The sequence below is a fragment of the Pteropus medius genome, unplaced genomic scaffold (genome assembly GCF_902729225.1).
Source record: "Pteropus medius unplaced genomic scaffold, Ma_sr-lr_union100, whole genome shotgun sequence".
In the NCBI taxonomy this organism is placed as follows: Eukaryota; Metazoa; Chordata; class Mammalia; order Chiroptera; family Pteropodidae; genus Pteropus; species Pteropus medius.
In genome coordinates, this window is record NW_024349519.1 from 20868568 (window position 1) to 20875282 (window position 6715).

A 6715-nucleotide genomic window follows, 5' to 3' on the forward strand; every position below is an offset into this window, starting at 1 on the left:
TGAGAATGAGTTGAAACCTTCCTGCCTCTTCCTAGCTTCTGGTGGTGGCTGCTGATCCTTGATGTTCCTTGGCTTATAGCTGCATCACTCTAACCTCTGCCTCTGTTGTCACATGGTGTTTTTACTTTGTGTCTCTGACTTCACATCGTCTTCTTATAAGGGCACCAGCCATATTGGAGTAGGAGTCCACTCTATTCTAGTACAATGTCATCTTAGCTAATTATACCTGTAAAGACCTTGTTGCCAAATAAAGTCACATTCTGAGTTGTTTGGGATTAAGACATCAACATATCTTTTTAGAGAAGCACAATTCAACCTGTAACACTTATCAAAAAAAAAAAAGGCAGGGGGGAAGAAAAACTTAATCTGACCACCTAGCTGTTAATCGTATTATATATACTTTCGGGTTGCTCTATCTATTCATAAATCATACTATACACAGTATTTTGGATCTTTTTTTTTTTTCACTTAACAGTACATTGTAAAGAACTTTCAAAATTTTCATACGTTTTGCACCATATTAATGCTAGATAATATTTCATTTTAGGGCCTACATAATTTTTTAAAGCAGTTCTTTATTCTTGTACGCTGGAGTATTTTCTAATTTTTTTTTTTTTAATGATATGAACACTTCTGAGGAGGACTCCCTTGTTGCTCAATCACTGGATATATCCAGAACTATTTTCGAAGTAAATTCCTACATGTAAAATTTTGTGTGAAATTAACACACAACTATATGTCTTTTGATAGCCATTAACAAATAAAAGTCTAATGTATTTGTATCAGTTTCCTTTGCTGTCAGTGGGGTGTGAGAATGTCTGGTTCTTACACCCACCCATTCTAAAACCCAATGTTATGATCTTTATTCATTTTCACCTTTTATAAGGAAAATGTTTTAATTTTCCTTATGAACATCTCACTGTTTTAATTCGCAGTGCTTACTTTTCAAAACTTTCTTGCACACATATATGCAACTCCTTTAATTTATAAGGTTCATCCCTCTTTGCACACTGTTTCTGGTGTTTAATTTGGTAAGCTTGGAAGGCTAAACTTTTTGTCACTAGATCTACCACTTAAAAGTTTTTTGGCTTTTAATATATTCACTATAAAAGTAAAATCAAAATTGTCAAGATTATCAGTTAAGTCATCATAATTTTGCCAAATGAAGACATAGAATGCAAACCAATTTTAAAACACTATTTTTGTCTATGGCCATGTCATCCTGAATAAGCCCGATCCCGTCTGATTTTGAAAGCTAAGCAGGGTTGAGCCTGGTTAGTACTTGGATGGGAGACCACCTAGGAAGACCAGGTGCTATAAGCATAAAAAATAAAAAAATAAAGAATTGTAAGCTGACAAGGAACTTGCAATCTGTGAGGTCAACCAAGGGTTGCCTTGCCTAAAAAAATAATAAAATAAAATAAATAAATAAACTATTTTTTACCATTATTTTTTAAATGAAAAGCTTTTTTTACACAAAAAGTGGAATGACAATTTCAAATTAAAAGATTGTTCATTATATTATATAAATATAATTTTAATAAAGCTTACTATAATTGTTCTTATTTTTCTTATACTTGGACAGACAATTGAAAATTTCGTTAGGGACCAGCAATGTTTCTTAAATTAGTAAGGATAATTTTAGGGAAATTATACTACTCTCAGCAGGCCACATTCTCACAAAGGCAGGCCACTTGAGAGGTCTGTCAGGGTTGAGTTTTGGAAGGGATTGGTAGTTTCTTTTAGACGTTATAAGTACTATACAATGATATATTTGGAGTGAGATGTTGTTAGTCATGGCTATGTATGAGTATGTGTATTTGTTAGTATTATCATTATGACCTCTGAGTCACTAAGAAAATTCTAAATGTCACTTGGATACGGAATTTAGATCTCTGAATAGCAACCAGTGGAGCAAGAGCAAAGTCTCAGCTTGGAGAGAAGTTCACCCCTTAAGCCATGCTTGTCGACTACCTTGGAAAGCATTCTTAAAAGCCTTTGATTTCCAAAGGCAGGTATCAAAGACTGTGCACATGCCATGCTGTAGGTGTCCCAAAGCTGAAGAAGGAACTGCCTGGAAGAATTTATCTCCACTCTCACTTTTAAACTTTACTAATTGAGGTTGTGTTACCACTTCCTGTGTCCTCTTGCTTTTTCTAGATATTTTCAGCTTTTGCCACTTGCTAAAAGGGAGTATTTTTTCCATTGTGAATTGTCTACCGCTCTGTGATTAACAAAACCTCCACGGATAAAAGTAAACAGTTCTGGCTACTGCTTTTTATCTTCGGCTTTTATTTGGCCTATTGCCAGCATAAATTATATTATTGTCTTTCAAAATGGTTCAAGTGTATTGTGGTTAATGCCAGAATCAATATAAAAATAAGGCACAGCATATTGCATTTGGATTGATAGAGCAATAATATAGTGTTGTTTTTCTTCTATCTGTACATAGACTTGCCTTTAGGCACTTTATCTCTCCTACTTGCAGCCAAATTATGCTTCCTAAAATAGGCTTCTTGTTCTTTTGGATGTTTCTTTGGATATCTTTTTGGTGTTAAAATGTATATTCCAAGAAATGCTATAGATTCTAATTAAGCATTTAGTCAAATGAAGAACAAAATTTTCCCAATCTTACTTCTTTCTTAGATTAATTCATTGTGAGTCAAGTCCAGTGCTGGCCCAAAGACAGGCACATGCAAGGTGCACAATAGATAATTGCTGATGAACTGGAAGCTCTTTTACAAATTCACAAGAAATGAGTTAATTTTCCCAGTAATATATATATATGTATATTCAAAAAGATACCCAAAACACCTACAAACCAAGAAAATACAGAATAAGTTCTCAGTCTTAGGTCAATGTTTTCTATGTGAAGCCTGTAGAGAACATTTAGGAAAGGCTTAGTCTTACATGAAATCACATTGATGTAGGGCACTCAAACATCAAGTCTGTTAAAACGTCAGTCCTTGCACTTGTAATAACTTCTTTTAGGCTGACTACCTCTTTCCTCAAAACCAGAGAAGTTAGAACAGTTGCTATAAATAGATTTATAATTAGTAAAAATCTCATAAGATTAATTTTAAAATAGTAAGTGGAATGTCATACTATCTTATCTGACTCATGGTTCCTTAATCAATGCTTTTACCATTATTTTGTGATGCTACAAGGTTCAGGCAATTGGCTTAAGATAAAACTCAGGGAAAATTGAATACAAATGAGGCTGTACTCTTACCATTTCTCAAAAAATGTTCTTTTTTTTTGGTACTATCTAGGTTTTACACGTTGCTGAAAACTTGGATATAAAGAAAATAAATAAAAATCAGATATTTTAACAAGAATGAAGGAGATTAATAGTAGACATATACTTAGATGAAAATCGCAAATGCCATAAAAGAATGAAATAAAGACTTATTTTCTTTCATTTCATCTTAAATTATTGAAATTTGTACCCCTTTAATTTAGTTTACACCAAAAGGATCAAGATCTACTAGGTTATTTGTGGAAAATGTATTTACCTATCCATATGCCTATTACTAATATAGAAGCCCACGAAAATACTGAAATGGGCTCTAGCACATAAACATTTTGGAGATATTTAAGAAAAGACAGCAGCAGATAGGAGGTTCCGTTCTCAACTCTATTTACTTAAGAATCAAGATGCTTCTATCTTGTAAGAGCAACAGTGGAAGAAAGTGAAACAGCTATATTTATGATCCCACTGATTGTAATTTCTTTTTTGAAGTGTATCTCATAATGACTTTGAAACAGTTTTAACTCCCGTGTGCCTCAGGACTTAAATATGGAATAGAATATCATGCTTTATGCTTTCATATGTGAATAGTGTCCATGGTGAAAGATGCCTAATGAAAACAAATGATTTTATTTAGTTCAATTCCCTGGAGTTAGAACGTTTTGAATCCTGATTCTAAGAGAAAGGACAACTCTATGCAATATGTAAAAAAGATTAGTTTTACTATGATGATCCTAAATTCTTATGTGTGGAAAGAACCTCTGATCAATGATGAAGAAATAGGATCTAGCTTGTCCCTTGGCTTTTCTCTTTTTACGTGTAAAACAAACCAGCACATCTGTAATATTGGCTTTGAGTGATAGACTCATAGAATAGATCTAAATTGCAAACACAATTAGAGTTCAACAAAAAAGAGCTGTCAGGTTAGGAAAAGCCTCAATTCTGTTACTGTCCTTTAAAAATCCTGCTTTTGCTAAGCGATACTTCAGCTTCATTAAGAAAACATTAATTATCCTGCCTAAATTCATTCTTACTACCCCAAGAATACACTTACTCCTCATTGTTTGTGTTTTTTTCATGTAATAATTTTTTAAATTTATTTGTATTATAGCATTTGTCTTATAAAATAAGTCAATGACTTTATACAAATAATTTTTTAATTATTTAGGTTAATACTACCAACTCTCTCAATATATATTTACTCCATTAAGTTAAATTTCATTAAAAGTCAGTATGTGCAAAGAGAATTTTCTTTTCTTACTATTTTTTGGCTTTTATTTCCCCACATATAAGAAATTTCCAAGTGCCTGTCATCTTACATATTTATATATAATATAAACATAGTATATCATATATAATTTAACTATTACATATAATATGATTTAACTATACTTAATGAAGTTTTTTAAAGATTCCACATATAAGTGAGAGCATACAATATTTGTTTTTCTCTGTCTGACTTATTTTACTTAGCATAACTTATTGTGGTATCAATTCATAATATATATGTATATGTCAAGTCATTATGCTGTACACTGTAAATTTATATGGTGTTGTATGTTAATTATACCTCAATAAAACTAAAGAAAAATATAGTTAATCATTACAATAAATATAAAGTATATGGGCATTTAAAGTATATATACACATATATATCTTAATCACTTCAGACCCTTAGTCTCCTCTAGCTATCTTATTTCTCGTTTTTATTGTTTAAATTTATTTTTCAAGTACAGTTTAATATGTATATTATATTTAATATCATATTATATTTCAAGTGTACAACATAGTGATTAGACACTTATATAACTTATGAAGTGATCACCCTGATGTCTTGTACCCATCTGACACCATACATAGTTATTACAATATTATTGACTCTATTCCCTTTTAAGTTAGGAAAATTGAAAGATAGAGTGCAAGCCCTTAGCAAATCATCATGTCAAAAACTTTTCTCTCTGTAAGTATAGGCTTTTTTTGTACCCAGTTCCTCTTGGGAATCTCTACCCACTCTGACTGAGACAAGTTTGCAGAAAAGGATCCAGCATTTATGTCTTAGTGAGAATATATTTATCAACATAGTCAAATTATTTTACATATTTGTGCCAATTCTAGAAATATCCTTTCTTTCCATTTGTTTGTACTTAAAGAAAATTTTTAAATAAAGAGTTCTGATCCATAGTACTTAAAATAGAACAGACTTAATTTTTTAACATTAAGCCCAATTTTAAATTAAATCCTGTTTTCTCTTCTTAAAGGCAATATAAATTTAGTGAAAAGGACTTGAAGTTCTCTCTATTACTATTTATGTGATCCAATGGAAATCACCACTCTGAGCCTTATTTTCCTTATGTTTAAAGAGATTCTAAGAATAATTTGTATCTGTGTGTATTTAATATTTAACTACAGAATGATTAGCAGAGAGAAGCTGATTAATGTGTTATTTAACCTAAGTTGGTTTGATTACAACCTGTATTGAATTAGTTTATGTATATAAAGCACCGTAATTGTCACTAACAATAAAGAGGGCAGAAATTGTGTTTTCTACTTCTTTGGTATTACTGCAATTTTCAACACAAAATTGGAAACTTTTAGAAGATTCTTAATTAACAATCTAGTAATTTCACTAAATGGTAACATCATGAAATTAGATCTGAAAATACTAGAGACAAGTCTGGAAAGATGTTATACTAAATAAATAATCTAAGGAAAGACCGTTATTTATAGTCACTAATATTAAATAATTTTTAAAATCAATATTGAATAGCCTGGCTTCTCCTACCTTCTTCCATCACAAGTGTTCAAATGAAGTTATTTCTAAGATATATGCTTTCAATTTTGATTTATAAAGTAATAGGCTATTCACTCTTCAGACAAATAATTATTGAGTTTTAATGATTTTAAGTGTGATCATTAATGATAAATAATACTGGGACTTTTATAGTTTGAAATTCAGGTTACAGTTCCAAGAATTGCATTTGTAAATTTTTTTCTAGGGAAATCTGGTGGATTTGTTTATAATGTACCAAATCCCAAAGTAATGTTAAGAGATATATTTACTATTGATGGTTCTTTTTGAAACATATTTTGTCATAAAGTTTTAATGTTCAAATAATAAGTCCTATTAACCACCCAAATAAGAATCTGAGCTTGAGGCTGGAAGAGTAATATTGGATATATCTAATTTGTAACCACAGGCACAGAATTCATTGAAGACTCAAATGCTTTGGAAAGAGATATAAATTATTTATAACATATATCCCAACTAATCAAGATTAGGTTTGAAAGATGGCCAGAAATAACTCTTCTGGCTGCATTCCCCGCTTCCCAACATCACCAACCTCTTTTGCTTCCTCAAGTGATTTTTATGTGTTTGTTTGTATGTATATTATACTAAATCTGTAATCATTATTTAGTATAACATATGTTTATATAAATAATCAAGAAAAATTATTCGTTTGTGTA

The 6715-nt window shown here is 30.9% G+C and overlaps 1 pseudogene; it reads left to right on the forward strand.

Moving 5' to 3' along the window:
* The first annotated feature begins 1204 nt into the window (after positions 1-1204).
* On the forward strand, positions 1205-1323 carry LOC120618829 (uncharacterized; annotated as a pseudogene).
* Positions 1324-6715: the final 5392 nt, after the last annotated feature.